Source organism: Salvelinus fontinalis, chromosome 11 (genome assembly GCF_029448725.1).
Source record: "Salvelinus fontinalis isolate EN_2023a chromosome 11, ASM2944872v1, whole genome shotgun sequence".
Lineage (NCBI taxonomy): Eukaryota > Metazoa > Chordata > Actinopteri > Salmoniformes > Salmonidae > Salvelinus > Salvelinus fontinalis.
Genome location: NC_074675.1, coordinates 4,376,224 through 4,395,311, shown reverse-complemented (window position 1 = coordinate 4,395,311; position 19,088 = coordinate 4,376,224).

Below are 19,088 nucleotides of genomic sequence, written 5' to 3'. Positions count from 1 at the left end.
ATGGCGTATTTTTGTAGGCACTAACTCCGCCATGGTTTGTTCCACAGCCTGTAATAAATGGTGTTTTTGTTATTGCCCGAAAAATACTTATATGTTAAATACATGCTTAGGAAATGTTCTACGTTTGGATCTATGAGAATCTTCATCAACGTCACATTTAGTGATTTTTAAAGCATTTATGCACATAAAGCACATTAAGGCGTCATAATTGATAAAGGTCATGTAAAATGTATTTGACCTTAATTTATTATTTATTTATAAATGACTGATATTATCTCATAGAAGCAAATGTATAAGATCTACTAAGCCCGTCTTAATCTATGCCCTGAGAAATCTATTCAGTTCCTCCACATTGAAATGAATGGCGGCCAACTTGAAAATGGGTTGCTGTGACTGATTTTACACTGAATCCATGACGACTCTATGAAACTTTTCCAATGGGTCTCCTTGTTCTGTGGGGAGTTTGTTGTAGTTATCATCTATGGTACGATGTGATAATAAAGCACATCCCAATGCTGCCCATTCTGTCTCATCAATATACCCCACAATGCCTATCGGTATTTAAAAAAAAAAATGTTTACCTTTATTTGACTTGGCAAGTCAGATAACAAATTCTTATTTACAATGACGGCCTAGGAACAGTGCGTTAACTGCCTTGTTCAGGGGCAGAGCGCCAGATTTTTACCTTGTCAGCTCAGGGATTTGATCTTGCAACCTTTCGGTTAAAAGTCCAACACTCTAACCATTAGGCTACCTGCCTTCGACCCCCCAAAGTGGACCCATAGAGATGCCATTAACATTCCAATTATTTTATACATTATTTCATACCTCAAGTTAATAACATATCAATTGCCTTATTTTGCAAAGATTGTTCCCTGATAATACAAAATGACATTGCATATCCTCAGTCCTGTTTGTTCAAATTACCAATGCCATTTAGCTACCTTCTACAAGTGGTTGTCAAACCAAAACATTACCCACAGACATGGACCTTAATGAATATTGTCATTAGACTTTGCCACACCAAAGTGGTTGTCAAACCAAAACATAACCCACAGACATGGACCTTAATGAATATTGTCATTAGACTTTGCCACACCAAAGTGGTTGTCAAACCAAAACATAACCCACAGACATGGACCTTAATGAATATTGTCATTAGACTTTGCCACACCAAAGTGGGAAAATGTGTGAAATGTGTCCCTCTGGGCCGTGGACTGATTTGGGATCCATACTGTGTCCTCAATCATTGTCCATATTTGGCTCTTATTGTTTATTATGCTGTTTTTGTGTTAATTCATAATGTATATATATATGTTTTACTGTGAGCAATAAAATCAGATTCTGTTGTCATTGATATCAGAAAAGGGTCAAACCGACTGACTGACTGACTGACGCTACACAGACTCTCTGTGATGACAAACAAATGTCATTCTTGAGCTCAATGCCACAAATACAGTTGGTCTTTTTTAATTTCTATACATCAACAATCCATACAATTTTGATGTATATAATTGTTTCTATGAGTCCATGTGAAAACAAATCCCTTTCGTCGTTTATTCACTATTTTATAGAAACAATATGTTCCTCCAGCCTTCGTCTTGAATAGTGATTTCCTACTCCTTGTAATGACACAATACATCCACTAGATGGGGGTGTTTTGACTAAAGTACCTACTTTTCCAAAACCCCATCTGTTTGATCGTTAGATTCATGTATTAATAGTCACTTCCCTTTTCCAAGACACAAAGCACGGATGAAAATATTGTTTCTACAAAGAATTAATAAACTGTTAAGGAAGCTGCAGTGGAGGAAGAACCTGGGTCATTCCAAAGGCAATTTATTCTGGAACAGAGTAATAAATCAAATCAAGCTTTATTTAAATAGCACATTTCAGACAAGGAATGCAACACAATGCACTTCTTAGGAAAAAACAATGAAAATACAATTTTAAATATTTACTACTCTAGAATCATAAGAGGATAAAAAACAACAAAATAATTAACATTTTATAACTAAAAGAGTTAAAAAGCATCCTAAGGTAAATGCACACCTGTTCAGTGTTCATGTACAGGTGATTAGAATGCTTGTTATGGACATTTTTACACCTGTTCATTACACCCGTTCAGCCTGTTGGGTAAGGATTGGCAATTTTGGAGTTGTTTTTGGATTATTGCCAAAAACAATTTATTTCGTAGCTAATGTCACATTTTGTGATTTTTTTAAATAATTTATGTATCGAAAAAAAGCACATAGAGGTTCCATAATTCATAAAGGTATTTTCTTATTTTAATTAGCTATCCATCATTTTTCCTTGTCTGAAGTATCAAGCACTGTTACGGTGTTCTTCCATTGGTGAAGGAGAGGACCAAAATGCAGCGCGGCTAGTGTTCAACATGTCTAATAAACAAAGAGACGATAACGTGAACACTATACAAAATACAAAATAACAAACGTGAAAACCGAGACAGTCCTATCTGGTGCAGAACACAAAGACAGGAAACAACCACCCACAAACCCCAACACAAAACAAGCCACCTAAATATGATTCCCAATCAGGGACAACACAAAACACCTGCCTCTGATTGAGAACCATATTAGGCCAAACATAGAAACAGACACACTAGACACACAACATAGAATGCCCACCCAGCTCACGTCCTGACCAACACTAAAACAAGTAAAACACACAAAAACTATGGTCAGAACGTGACAAGCACTAAGTCCATGAACAATGATTACACTTCCCATCCACAGATGAGAAAAAGTACCTACTTTTCCAAAACCCCATTTGTTTGACAAATAAATTAAAGCAATAATAGTCACTATACTTTCCAAACCACAAAAGCTGAATTAAAATGTTTTCTAAAAAGGAATTTATAAACTGTTTAGGAGGCAGCTTGAGGAAGGACCAGGGTGCAACATTTGAGAGAAATAAGCTTTTTGTGTGCATTGTAAATGTCAGCCATCTCAGAATTTGTTCTTAACTGACTAGCCTGGTTAAATAAAGGTTATATAATATGCAAATAGCACTTAATTTACCTGATGCATCTGTAGTACTGAAGTCATGATGACTCAGTGGCACAATGAGAGTTCATCAGTGCAGCCAGAAGGCTCATTCTGTATCACTCTGACTGGTGTGTGCACCCTTAAATTATTAATATTATTATTATTACTGCTGTTGAACAAATGTCCAATGGTTTTGTCTTTGAGAAGTTAGGAGGGATGTTCATGTTAAATGGGTGTCTGCCCCTTTAAGAGCCCCTGAGACTGTGTTAAGGGAGAGCTGACCAGATAGAGAAACTGCATTTGCAAAAGAAGGACAGAATGTAAACTTGACATCTGACGTAAAACCAGAAGAACCAGTTTTAACTGACAACAAAAAAACTTTTACTGGGTCATAAGTTCTCAACAAGGATTTACTTACTGGCGAAAGACACTACCGTTCAAAAGTTTGATGTCACTTAGAAATGTCCTTGTTTTTGAAAGAAAAACTAATTTTTCGTCCATTAAAAGAACATCAAATTGGTCAGAAATACAATGTAGACACTGTTAATGTTGTAAATGACTATTGTAGCTGGAAACGGCAGATTTTGTATGGAATATTTCCTTTGGCGTACAGAGGCCCATTATAACCACCCATCACACCTGTGTTCCAATGGCACGTTGTGTTAGCTAATTCAAATGTATCATTTTAAACGGCTAATTGATCATTAGAAAACCCTTTTGTAATTATATTAGCACAGCTGAAAACTGTTGTGCTGATTTAAAGAAGCAATACATCTGTCCTTCTTTAGACTAGCATCAGCATTTGTGGGTTCGATTACATGCACAAAATGGCCAGAAACAAAGAACTTTCTTCTGAAACTCGTCAGTCTATTCTTGTTCTGAGAAATGAAAGCTATTAAATGCGAGAAATTGGCAAGAAACTGAAGATCTCGTACAACGCTGTGTACTACTCCCTTCACAGAACAGCTCAATCTGGCTCTAACCAGAATAGAAAGAGGATTGGGAGGCCCCGGTGCACAACTGAGCAAGAGGACAAGTACATTAGAGTGTCTAGTTTGAGAAACAGACGCCTCACAAGTCCTCAACTGGCAGCTTCATTAACATCTTATGGGCAGGTGGGACGGTAAAGATTAACTTCTTGTTAATCCAGCCTCCGTGTCAGATTATAGAAAGGCTTTACGGCAAAAGCAAACCATGCGATTATCTGAGGACAGCGCCCCGCATGCAAACACATGAAAAACATATTTCAACCAGGCAGGTGCGACACGAAAGTCAGAAATAGCGATATAATAAATGCCTTACCTTTGATGATCTTCTGTTGGCACTCCAAAAGGTCCCAGATATATCACAAATGGTTCTTTTGTTCGATAATGTCCTTCTTTATATCCATAAAAACTCAGTTTAGCTGGCGCGCTTCAGTCAATAATCCACCCAGTTTCCCTCCATCACAATGTATACAAAATGAATCCCAAACGTTACTAATAAACTTTTCCAAACAAGTCAAACGACGTTTATAATCAAACCTTAGGTACCCCAATACGTAAATAGATGCTACAATTTAACACGGAGAATCGTTATTGTCTTTACCAGAGAAAAATACCAAAGAAGGCGTACTCTTTCACGCGCTTCAAAACACTACAGCCAAAATGGGAGCCACATAGAAAAACTAGAATTTCTGGCTCATTTTTCCAAAAACCAGCCTGACACTCTTTCTAAAGACTGTTGACATCTAGTGGAAGCCCTAGGAACTACAATCTGGGAGGATTTGGCCTTATAATTAAAGTGATAGCCATTGAAAATAGGGGTAGGATTATTATTATTATTTTTGGATGGTTTGTCCTCGGTGTTTCGCCTGCCATATAAGTTATGTTATACTCACAGACATAATTTTAACAGCTTTAGAAACTTGAGATTGTTTCCTATCCTGAGTAACAGGTAGTTTACTTTGGGCACACTTTTCATCCGGACGTCAAAATACTGCTCACTACCCAAGAGAGGTTAACCTGTTAAAGGTATGTGCACTTCAACAACTTCCCTGAAATGCTCAACTGGTAAGCTCAAGTTTCTGTTAATTTATTACACCCTAATGATGCTATAATGTGATATGGATTTTCTGATTGATTCATATTCACAGGGTTTGGTTTGACACTTCCAAGAGAGATATCCCAGTTGATGAGGACCAGAGGAAGACCAGGTTAGTTGATATAAACTGAGAAATTCTCGCAACAAGTCATGGTACTTGGTACTTTTAATCAAAACCATGTGTGTGTATCGGACATCACACTGCTTGCTTAGTGAGTACCAGTTCCTCCTGATTTGGCTCACACTTGGAGCCTGTTGGACGTACTGCCAAATTCTTTAAAACAACGTTGGAGGCGGCTTATGGTAGAGAAATGAACATTACATTCTCTGGCAATAGCTCTTGTGGACAGTCATGCAGTCAGCATGCCAATTGCACGCTCCCTCAAAACATGAGACATCTGTAGCATTGTATTGTGTGAAAAAACGACACATTTTTGAGTGGCTTTTTATTGTCCCCAGCACAAGGTGCACCTGTGTAATGATCATGCTCTTTAATCAGCTTCTTGATATACCACACCTGTCAGGTGGATGGATTATCTTGGCAAAGGAGAAATGCTCACCAACAGGGATGTAAACAAATATGTGCACAACATTTGAGAGAAATACAATTTCAGAGATTTTTTATTTCAGCTCATGAAACATGGGACCATGGTCATGGCCAGGAGGTTATAAAACCAACATGTCTTGTTATTCTCATTGTGTATGGGAGTAGGCTATCCATGTAATAGGAGGTTATAAACCAGTAGGCTATCCATGGTATAGGAGGTTATAAACCAGTAGACTATCCATGGTATAGGAGGTTATAAACCAGTAGACTATCCATGGTATAGGAGGTTATAAACCAGTAGGCTATCCATGGTATAGGAGGTTATAAACCAGTAGACTATCCATGTTATAGGAGGTTATAAACCAGTAGACTATCCATGGTATAGGAGGTTATAAACCAGTAGGCTATCCATGTTATAGGAGGTTATAAACCAGTAGACTATCCATGTAATAGGAGGTTATAAACCAGTAGACTATCCATGTTATAGGAGGTTATAAACCAGTAGACTATCCATGGTATAGGAGGTTATAAACCAGTAGGCTATCCATGGTATAGGAGGTTATAAACCAGTAGACTATCCATGGTATAGGAGGTTATAAACCAGTAGGCTATCCATGTTATAGGAGGTTATAAACCAGTAGGCTATCCATGGTATGGGAGGTTATAAACCAATGAATCTGTCTCTGAGTACATCAGCAGCAATTTCTAGAACAAAACAATTAATTGGAATTTCCATGTAGTGTTTAATCCACGTGGTTTAACCGATGGATGTAAACATGAGGTTTGTGGAGAATTGATTTGGGGGGGATTGGTAATTAGGTAGGGGTGTGTCCTCCAGTGGCTGTGGGCTTTAGTTATGTTAATAAAGACTAAGTTAGAGGTTAAAACATTGTCAGGTAAAACATTACACAGAGGTGAAATCTGTGATTAGGGGGTGATTTCTGTAAGGGGGGTTACATACTTATTGGAAATGTATTTTATCTCATTGGGTACAGTAGATCCCACCTCTCCCCCAACACAAGGACACAGACCAACTACAAATGCCATCTCCATCCAACAACAGCCAGCCCAGACCCAACCCCTTCCCCTTCCCCAAAACAAGGAAACAGACAAACAGTTAACTATTCCACCAGACCCAACCCCTTCCCCAACACAAGGACACAGACAGTTAACTATTCCACCAGACCCAACCCCTTCCCCTTCCCCAACACAAGGAAACAGACAAACAGTTAACTATTCCACCAGACCCAACCCCTTCCCCAACACAAGGACACAGACAGTTAACTATTCCACCAGACCCAACCCCTTCCCCTTCCCCAACACAAGGACACAGACAGTTAACTATTCCACCAGACCCAACCCCTTCCCCAACACAAGGACACAGACAAACAGTTAACTATTCCACCAGACCCAACCCCTTCCCCAACACAAGGACACAGACAGTTAACTATTCCCCCAGACCCTTCCCCTTCCCCAACACAAAGAAACAGACAGTTAACTATTCCACCAGACCCTTCCCCTTCCCCAACACAAGGACACAGACAGTTAACTATTCCACCAGACCCTTCCCCTTCCCCAACACAAGGACACAGACAGTCAACTATTCCACTAGACCCTTCCCCTTCCCCAACACAAGGACACAGACAGTTAACTATTCCACCAGACCCAACCCCTTCCCCAACACAAGGACACAGACAAACAGTTAACTATTCCACCAGACCCAACCCCTTCCCCAACACAAGGACACAGACAGTTAACTATTCCACCAGACCCTTCCCCTTCCCCAACACAAGGACACAGACAGTTAACTATTCCACTAGACCCTTCCCCTTCCCCTTCCCCAACACAAGGACACAGACAGTTAACTATTCCACCAGACCCAACCCCTTCCCCAACACAAGGACACAGACAAACAGTTAACTATTCCACCAGACCCAACCCCTTCCCCAACACAAGGACACAGACAGTTAACTATTCCACCAGACCCTTCCCCTTCCCCAACACAAGGACACAGACGGTTAACTATTCCACCAGACCCAACCCCTTCCCCAACACAAGGACACAGACAGTTAACTATTCCACCAGACCCAACCCCTTCCCCAACACAAGGACACAGACAAACAGTTAACTATTCCACCAGACCCTTCCCCTTCCCCAACACAAGGACACAGACAGTTAACTATTCCACCAGACCCAACCCCTTCCCCTTCCCCAACACAAGGACACAGACAGTTAACTATTCCACCAGACCCAACCCCTTCCCCAACACAAGGACACAGACAGTTAACTATTCCACTATACCCTTCCCCTTCCCCAACACAAGGACACAGACAGTTAACTATTCCACCAGACCCTTCCCCTTCCCCAACACAAGGACACAGACAGTTAACTATTCCACCAGACCCTTCCCCTTCCCCAACACAAGGACACAGACAGTTAACTATTCCACTAGACCCTTCCCCTTCCCCAACACAAGGACACAGACAAACAGTTAACTATTCCACCAGACCAGCCATCAAACCGCAGACTCCAATCTCAAGCAGACAAAATCCATTTATCAACAGACAACATGCAAAAAAAACTCTAGATCACCTCTATTCTACATTCCGAGACACATACTAAGCTCTCCATCACCCTACTTTGGGCAAATCTGTCCATAACGCCATCTTTTTAATTTCTGTTTACAAGCAAAAACTCAAAACAGGAAGTACCAGCGATGTGCTCAATACGGAAGTGTGCCGATGAAGCAGACACTAAGTTTCAGGACTGTTTTGCTAGCACCGATTGGAATATGCATCAACGACGTAGTCCCCACAGTGACTGTACGTCATATCCTAAACGAAAGCCATGAATTACAGGCAACATCTGCACTGAGCTAAAGGCTAGAACTGCCGCTTTCAAGGAGCGGAACACAAATGCAGACACCTATAAGAAGTCTCACGAAGCCCTTCAACGAACCATCAAACAGACAGAGCATCAATACAGGACTCTTATGGATAGGGGAAGCATTTTCACGTTTGGATGAAAAGCGTGCCCAGAGTAAACTGCCTGCTACTCAGTCCCAGTTGCTAATATATGCAAATTATTAGTAGATTTGGATAGAAAACACTCTGATGTTTCTAATACTGTTTGAATGATGTCTGTGAGTATAACAGAACTCATATGGCAGGTGAAAACTTAAGAAAACCAGGAAGTGGGAAATCTGAGGTTTGTAGGTTTTCACTCTTGGCTTATCGAATACACAGTGTCTATGGGGTCATTTTGCACTTCCTAAGGCTTCCACCTGATGTCAACAGTCTTTAGAACCTTGTCTGATGCTTCTACTGTGAAGTGGGGCCGAATGAGAGGGGATTGAGTCAGAGGTCAGCCATGAGCTGAACATGCGCTGACCATGTGCTGACCACGTGAGAGCGAGCTCTGTTCCATCGCACTTCTGAAGACAAAGGAATTCTCCGGTTGGAACATTATTGAAGATTTATATTAAAAACATCCTAAAGATTGATTCTATACTTAGTTTGACATGTTTCTACGGACTGTAATATGACTTTTCGTCTGAACTTTTGCCTGGACCTGCCCGCGCGTCGTGAGTTTAGATTGTGTACTGAACGCGCGAACCAAAAGGAGTAATTTGGACATAAATGATGGACTTTATGGAACAAATCAAACATTTATTGTGGAAATGGGATTCCTGGGAGTGCATTCTGATGAAGATCATCAAAGGTAAGTGAATATTTATAACGCTATTTCTGACTTATGTTGACTCCAACATGGCGGATATCGTCTTGGGTTGTGTTGGTCTCTGAGCGCCGTACTCAGATTATTGCATGGTTTGCTTTTTCCATTAAGTTTTTTTTAAATCTGACACAGCGGTTGCATTAAGAAGAAGTATATCTTTAAATCTGCGAATAACACTTGTATCTTTTATCAATGTTTATTATGAGTATTTCTGTGATTTGATGTGGCTCTGTGCAAATTCACGAGATGTTTCGAGGCAAAGACAAACGTAAACTGGGGTTTTTGGATATAAATATGCACATTATCGAACAAAACATATGTACGTATGCTTTCTGTGACTAGTTGCTGACCTAACTTAAAAAAGTTATATTACAAGTCGAATAAACTGGTCAAACTTAGTAGAGAATCAATCTTCAGGATGTTGTTATCATTTATATCCAATAAGGTTCAAACCGGAGAATTCTTTTCAGTCTCTATAAGTAATGGAACGCATGGCGATATCATGAGGAATGCGCGTGACCAAGAACTGGCAATCTGCCAGACCACTGACTCAATCACCTCCCATCCGGTCCCACATCACAGTATAGGCTTCATTCAGCGTTCTACCGACTGTTGACATCTAGTGGAAGGCGTAGGAAGTGCAAACAGATCCATATATTACAGGGAATTGAATAGGCGATGAGTTTAACAATGACCAGTCTCAGAATTCTCACTTCCTGTTTGGATTTTTTCTCAGGTTTTTGCCTGCCATATGAGTTCTGTTATACTCACAGACATCATTCAAACAGTTTTAGAAACGTCAGAGTGTTTTATTTCCAATAGTAATAATAATATGCATATATTAGTATCTGGGACAGAGTAGGAGACAGTTCACTATGGGCACGCAATTCATCCAAATGTGAAAATGCTGCCCCCTATATCAAAGAAGTTAAACAGGTTAACATTCACAAGGCTGCAGGGCCCGGAAGGATTACCACGACGTGTACTCGGAGCATGCGCTGACCAGCTAGCAAGTATCGTCACTGACAGTTTCAACCTCTCTCTTCAACCTCTCTCTCTGTAATATCCAGATGTCTCAAGCAGACCACCATACCCTAGAACGCCAAGTTAACCTGTCTGTCGTTCTGCCCCTGAGCAAGGCAGTTCCCCAGGTGCCGATGATGTGGATGTTGATTAAGGCAGCGCCCCGCACCGCTCTGATTCAGAGGGGTTGGGTTACATGCGGAAGACACATTTCAGTTGAATGCATTCAGTTGTAAACCAACTTTCCTACTAAATAACTATGGCACCATAGCACTCACATTTGTATCCATAAAATCGTTTGAAAGTCTGATCATGGCTCATATCAACACCATCATCCCAGACACGCTGGACCCACTCAAATTCGCATACCACCCAAACAGATCCACAGATGACGCAATCTCTATTGCACTCCACCCTGCCCTTTCCCTCCTGGACAAAGGAACACCTATGTGAGAATGCTGTTCAATGACTACAGCTCAGTGTTTAACACCATAGTGCCCTCCAAGTTCGTCACTAAGCTAAGGACCCTGGGAATAAGCACCTCCCTCTGCAATCGAATACTGGACTTCCTGAAGGGCCGCCCCTAGGTTGTGAGGTTTGGCAAAAACAAATACACATGCTGACCCTCAACACGAGAGCCCCTCAGGGGTGTGTGCTTAGCCCTCTCCTGTACTCCCTGTTCACCCAGTACTGCGTGGCTGCACATGACTCCAACACCATCATTAAGTTTTCCAATGACACGGCGGTGATCACCGACGACGATGAGACAGCTAAGAGACCTGGCAGTGTGGTGCCAGGACAAAAACCTCTCCCTCAACATCAGCAAGAAACAGGAAGTGATCGTAGATGACAGGAAACTGAGGGTCAAGATGAACTGGCTGAGAGGGGAGTGGAGCCAGGGCCTGCGGTAGGGGGGGGTAGTGGAAGAGGACTGGGGCCTTTGTGGAGGTTGAACCTTCAGTAGAGGCAGCATTAGAGACAGCAGTGGGGGGGACTCCTCATCTTCTCTGTGGGGAATAACATAAATGAATATAAAGAGATCAATATTGCTGTAAGATCATTACAGTTGACACATTTTACTCCATTACTGTAACGTAAAATAAATACACCATAAAATAACACTTTGATACAAATTCCCTGCTGGTGACATTTAGCACATCATCTAACAGCCCTCTCTCAGAGACAAACTGTGTAAATGTCATAACTTCTTCAGTGGGCTCCCTTCCCATACTGAACGTAGCAGGTCAAGGGCATTGTAAACTGGCCCTTCACAAGTGGCCCGTTGAGAGAGAGCAGCAGCAAGATGAACTCTGTCCACATCTCTGATTAGGACTGCTGATCTAGGAGCAGTTTTCCATCATAATGAAGAAGATTATTGGGACAATGTCTGGACAGTGCCTCACACAGAGGTGTGAAAAACACACACACACACGCACGCGCACACACACACGTATGCACACGCACACGCACACACACACACACACACACACACACACACACACACACACACACACACACACACACACACACACACACACACACACACACACACACACACACACACACACACACACACACACACACACACACTGCTAACAATGGGACACAGAGACAAAGGAGCCACAAGAGGGATCGCTTCCCAGTTGAAAACTACTTAAAAATATTGCACCAACAGGACACAGTTACATAGGCCTAAACCAGTACGTAAGCTATACATACAGTCCAAAACACAGTAGACCACAACTACCACAACATGACGTTACTGTCCAAAAGAGACAATACATTTATTTTAATAAAGAAATACTGGACAAATAAATGAGTCAAATTAATGAACTTGTCAAATGAAAATATTTGAATGTAGCTTTCAGAAATGATTGAAAATGTCATGATAATGTAAAAAAACACAAAATAAATGTAATATTAACACTCAAAATCATGAGTATATACGTCAGAACTCAATGTGAGATTTTCTTAACATATACCTTTGCCTGGCCACAGCTTCTTCTGCAACGAGGTAAGTAGACGGTTTCACATAGTACTTTGTCAGGTTGAAAGTGTGCTGTTCAACAGTTGACCAGTTCTACCAGTTGAGTTTCATTCTGCAGGTATTTCCCGTCTGTAAGTATCCTCACTGTCGAAAAGCTTTACTCCAGAGTTTTATGAGTTGACTTTGTGTCTGTATTCTGTTTGTACATTGTCTATTGCTACCAACACCTATTCATTAAGTTACATTACAGGTAAGGCCTATGTGCAAATGTACTTGTCAAATAAAGGGATTCTGATGCCAGAATGTATGTGTTTCCTGATGTGGAAGAGCCTGGGGGGGTCATTGTTCAGTTCCTCTTTTTCAACAATGGTTATTAGATTTTTACTTAGGTTGCCATTTACTTCAAATTCCTTTTTCATGTTACACTTCTTCAATCTTGGAAAGAAACACACATTTCGTGGTGGCAGGTAGCCTAGTGGTTAGAGCGTTGGGCCAGTACCCGAAAATGTTGCTAGATCGGATCCCTGAGCTGACAATGTAAAGTTTAGTCAATCTGCCCCTGAACAAGGCAGTTAACCCACTGTTCCTAGGCCGTTTTTGTAAATAAGAATTTGTTCTTAACTGATTTGCCTAGTAAAATAAAGGTTAAATAAAAAATATAAAAAATTGTCTTACGTGACATTAGATAGTGTGACGGCCGTTTGCGCTTATCTGTCTATTCTGTCGAGATACATAATCAAACTGTTGAGTTACATAGAGTACCAGTTTGGACACACCTAATCATTCTAGGATTTTTCTTTATTTTTACTAGACATCACAACTATGAAATAACAGATATGGAATCAGTTAAGAACAAATGCTTATTTACAAGGACAGCCTACTGTAACGGCTGTCGTCCTCTTCTTCCTCTGAAGAGGTGTAGCAAGGATCGGACCAATACGCAGCGTGGTAGGTGTCCATGTTTTAATAGGGAAAACTGAACATGAACACAAAAACAATAAACGTGAACAAACCGAAACAGTCCCGTGTGGCACAAACACCGACACAGGAAACAATCACCCACAAAATACCCAAAGAACATGGCTGCCTAAATATGGTTCCCAAATCAGAGACAACGATAAACACCTGCCTCTAATTGAGAACCAATCTAGGCAACCATAGACTTACATAAACACCTATAATGAACACAACCCCATAAATCTACAACAAACCCCTAGACGAGACAAAAACATACAAACCACCCTCGTCACACCCTGACCTAACCAAAATAATAAAAAGAACAAAGATAACCCTAACCCTTACTTTCACACATTAACAAGTCCAATACTGTCACGTTCCTGAACTGTTTTCTGTTGTTTTGTATGTGTGTGATGGTCAGGGCGTGAGTTTTGGGTGGGCAGTCTATGTTTTCTGTTTCTATGTTGGTTTTGGGTTGCCTGGTATGGCTCTTAATTAGAGGCAGGTGTTTTGCGTTTTCCTCTAATTGAGAGTCATATTAAGGTAGGGTGTTCTCACTGTTTGTTTGTGGGTGATTGTCTTCCGTGTCAGTGTATGTGCGCACCATACGGGACTGTTTCATTGTCGTTGGGTATTTGTAGTCTGTTCCTGTTCGTGCGTTCTTCACGTTGTATGTAAGTTCGTGTCCAGGTCTGTTTACTTCGTTTTGTTGTTTTGTAAAGTATCAAGTGTTCTTCGTGTGTTTAGTTTCGTCTTGTTTATTGAAATTCATTATGTATTCACAACCCGCTGCATTTTGGTCTTTCGATCCTTCTCTCCTCTCCTCGTTTGAGGAGGAGGATTACGACACCCGTTACAGAATCACCCACCAAACCCAGATCAAGCAGCGGGTTAACGGACAGCAACGACAGCAGCAGTGGGAAAAGGAGGATTGGACATGGGAAGAGATCCTGGACGGTAAAGGACCCTGGGCAGAGCCAGTGGAGTGTCGCCGCCCCAAAGCGGAGCTGGAGGCAGCGAAAGCGGAGAGGCAACGTTATGAGGAGGCAGCACGGAAGCAAGGCTGGAAGCCCGCAAGTACTACCCAAAAATTTCTTGGGGGGGGGGATAAGAGGTAGTGGGCCGAGGGCAGGTAGGAGACCTGCGCCCACTTCCCAGGCTAACCGTGGAGAGCGGGAGTACGGGCAGACACCATGTTACGCAGTAGAGCGTACGGTGTCTCCTGTACGGGTGCATAGCCCAGTGCGGGTTATTCCACCTCCCCGCACTGGTAGGGCTAGATTGGGCATTGAGCCAAATGTCATGAGGCCGGCCCTACATATCTGGCCACCAGTACGTCTCCTTGGGCCGGCTTACATGGCACCAGCCTTACGCATGGTGTCCCCGGTTCACCAACACAGCCCAGTGCGGGTTATTCCACCTCCCCGCACTGGACGGGCTACGGGGAGCATGCAACCAGGTAAGGTTGGGCAGGCTCAGTGCTCAAGGGAGCCAGTACGCCTACACGGTCAGGTATTTCCGGCGCTACCTCCTCGCCCCAGCCCAGTACCACCAGTGCCTACACCACGCACCAGGCTTCCAGTGCGTTTTAAGAGCCCTGTTCCTCCTCCACGCACTCTCCCTATGGTGCGTGTCTCCAGCCCAGTGCCTCCAGTTCCGGCACCACGCACTAAGCCATCTGTGCGTCTCCAGAGCCCTGTACGCACTGTTCCTTCTCCCCGCACTCGCCCGGAGGTGCGTGCCCTCAGCCCGGTACCTCCAGTTCCGGTACCACGCACCAGGCCTATAGTGCGCTTCGAGAAGTCAGTGTGCCCTGTCCCTGCTCCCCGCATTAGCCTTGAAGTGCGTGCCGTCATCCCGGTACCTCCAGTTCCGGCACCACGCACCAGGCCTACTGTGCGCCTCAGCAGGGCAGAGTCGGCCGTCTGCCCAACGCCTTCTGCACTGCCTGTCTGCCCAGCGCCGTCTGAGCCATCTGTCTGCCCAGCGCCGTCTGAGCCGTCTGTCTGCCCAGCGCCGTCTGAGCCGTCTGTCTGCCCAGCGCCGTCTGAGCCGTCTGTCTGCCCAGCGCCGTCTGAGCCGTCTGTCTGCCCAGCGCCGTCTGAGCCGTCTGTCTGCCCAGCGCCGTCTGAGCCGTCTGTCTGCCCAGCGCCGTCTGAGCCGTCTGTCTGCCCAGCGCCGTCTGAGCCGTCTGTCTGCCCAGCGCCGTCTGAGCCGTCTGTCTGCCCAGCGCCGTCTGAGCCGTCTGTCTGCCCAGCGCCGTCTGAGCCGTCTGTCTGCCCAGCGCCGTCTGAGCCGTCTGTCTGCCCAGCGCCGTCTGAGCCGTCTGTCTGCCCAGCGCCGTCTGAGCCGTCTGTCTGCCCAGCGCCGTCTGAGCCGTCTGTCTGCCCAGCGCCGTCTGAGCCGTCTGTCTGCCCAGCGCCGTCTGAGCCGTCTGTCTGCCCAGCGCCGTCTGAGCCGTCTGTCTGCCCAGCGCCGTCTGAGCCGTCCGTCTGACACGAGCCGATAGAGCCGTCCGTCAGTCAGGAGCCGCCAGAGCCGTCCGTCAGTCAGGAGCCGCCAGAGCCGCCAGCCAGTCAGGAGCCGCCAGAGCCGCCAGCCAGTCAGGAGCCGCCAGAGCCGCCAGCCAGTCAGGAGCCGCCAGAGCCGCCAGCCAGTCAGGAGCCGCCAGAGCCGCCAGCCAGTCAGGAGCCGCCAGAGCCGCCAGCCAGTCAGGAGCCGCCAGAGCCGCCAGCCAGTCAGGAGCCGCCAGAGCCGCCAGCCAGTCAGGAGCCGCCAGAGCCGCCAGCCAGTCAGGAGCTGCCAGAGACGCCAGCCAGTCAGGAGCTGTCAGAGCTGCCCTTCAGTCATGAGCTGCCCTACAGTCATGAGCTGCCCTACAGTCATGAGCTGCCTTACAGTCATGAGCTGCCCTACAGTCATGAGCTGCCCTACAGTCATGAGCTGCCCTACAGTCATGAGCTGCCCTACAGTCATGAGCTGCCCTACAGTCATGAGCTGTCCTACAGTCATGAGCTGCCCTACAGTCATGAGCTGTCCTAAAGTCATGAGCTGCCACTCAGCCCGAACCTGCCAGAGTCCCTCAGCCCGGACCTGCCAGAGTCCCTCAGCCCGGACCTGCCAGAGTCCCTCAGCCCGGACCTGCCAGAGTCCCTCAGCCCGGACCTGCCAGAGTCCCTCAGCCCGGACCTGCCAGAGTCCCTCAGCCCGGTGCTGCCCCTTATCCCGGTGCTGCCCCTTATCCCGGTGCTGCCCCTTCATGTAGGTGGTTTTAGTTGGAGGGTGGTCATTGGGAGGGGGATACAGAAGCGGGGAGTGACTATGGTGGTGTGGGGACAGCGTCCGGAGCCTGAGCCACCACCGTGGTCAGATGCCCACCCAGACCCTCCCCTGGACTTTGTGCTGGTGCGCCCGGCGTTCGCACCTTGAGGGGGGGGTTCTGTCACGTTCCTGACCTGTTTTCTGTTGTTTTGTATGTGTGTGATGGTCAGGGCGTGAGTTTTGGGTGGGCAGTCTATGTTTTCTGTTTCTATGTTGGTTTTGGGTTGCCTGGTATGGCTCTTAATTAGAGGCAGGTGTTTTGCGTTTTCCTCTAATTGAGAGTCATATTAAGGTAGGGTGTTCTCACTGTTTGTTTGTGGGTGATTGTCTTCCGTGTCAGTGTATGTGCGCACCATACGGGACTGTTTCATTGTCGTTAGGTATTTGTAGTCTGTTCCTGTTCGTGCGTTCTTCACGTTGTATGTAAGTTCGTGTCCAGGTCTGTTTACTTCGTTTTGTTGTTTTGTAAAGTATCAAGTGTTCTTCGTGTGTTTAGTTTCGTCTTGTTTATTGAAATTCATTATGTATTCACAACCCGCTGCATTTTGGTCTTTCGATCCTTCTCTCCTCTCCTCGTTTGAGGAGGAGGATTACGACACCCGTTACAAATACAGCTAATGAAAGATACAGATCGTGTGAATCCAGCCAACATGTCCGATTTTTTTGATTTTTTACAGGGAAGACACAATATGTAAATCTATTAGCTAACCACCTTAGCAAAAGACACCATTTTTTCTTTGTCCACCAACACCACTAGCTATCACCAATTCGGCCAAATAAAGATATTGATAGCCAATAACCAAGAAAAAACCTCATCAGATGACAGTCTGATAACATATTTATTGTATAGCATATGTTTTGTTAGAAAAATGTGCATATTTCAGGTATAAATCATAGTTTACATTGCAGCTACAGTCAGAAATTGCACCGAAAGCAGACAGAAAAATTACAGACACCAACACCAAATAACTAAATACTCATCATAAAACATTTCTGAAAAATACATAGTGTACAGCAATTGAAAGACAGGCATCTTGTGATTCCAGACAATATTTCAGATTTATCAAGTGTTTTACAGCGAAAACACAATATAGCGTTATATTAGCTTAGCACAATAGCAAACATAACAACAGCATTGATTCAAGGCAAAAATAGCTATAACGTAGAAACCGCCAAAATATATTAATTGTTTCACTAACCTTCTCAGAATTCTTCAGATGACAGTCCTGTAACATCATATTACACAATGCATATAGAGTTTGTTCGAAAATGTGCATATTTAGCGGCACAAATTGTGCTTATACAATGAGAATAGTGTCCATAACATCAAGCAATCTGTCCAGCGCCATCTTGGAAAGCCACCTACTCTTATCGAAAACTATTCATAAACTTGACTAAAAAAATACAGGTTGGATAGCAATTGAAAGACAAATTAGTTCTTAATGCAATCGCCAAATTACATTTTTAAAATTAACCTTACTGCGCAATACAGGCTGCGATAACACAATGCTACACTGCAAGCAATGGCGTTTCATGCATTTGACATTTTTCAACAGAACAATGAATTATCAGCATAAAGACTGCTTACTATTAGCTGAGCTTCCATCAGAATCTTGGGCAAGGTGTCCTTTCTTCAAAACAATCGTCTTTGGGTTGAAAGATGTCCTCTTGTCCGGTCGAATTAGCCGCTAAACGTTAGCTGCCAACTGGAGTGGTGTCCAACTCGTGAAAGCGCATGACAAAGAAATCACAGAAAATCGCAATAAACTGCTATAAGTCAGTTTAAATTAACTACCTTATGATGTCTTTAACACCTATAATGAATAAAAACATGACCGGAGATATAGAAATACTAAAACGAAAGCGTTTGCAGGACGCCATTCTGATGTCTTCATGCGTCAAGCGCACTGTTGAAAAGAACGGTACTTCCTGTTCCACGGTATAATATAAGGTCCCAGATTGCGCAATCGACTCCATTCAAAGTCTCACCGCTTACTGACATCTAGAGGAAGGCGTATGCAGTGCATGTACCCTCATAGCTTGCATGGGGACTTATAAACTGATCTCAGAACAATGACCTGGATTTCTGAAATCTCACTCCCTGACAGGAAAAGTGCTGCAGAATGAGTTCTGTTTCACTCAGAGAAATAATTCAAACGGTTTTAGAAACTAGAGAGTGTTTTCTATCCAATAGTAATAATAATATGCATATTGTACGAGCAAGAATTGAGTACGAGGCCTTTTTGAAAGGGGCACCTTTTATCTGGCTACTCAATACTGCCCCTTGAGCCCAAAGAAGTTAAACAGGTTCTCAGAGCATGCACAGACCAGCTGGCAAGTGTCTTCACGTTTTACTGACTGCCAGGCTCAGACCACTTGGAAAACCCTGTGTGATAGAGTTCTCAAACACTTCTAGTATAATACGTCA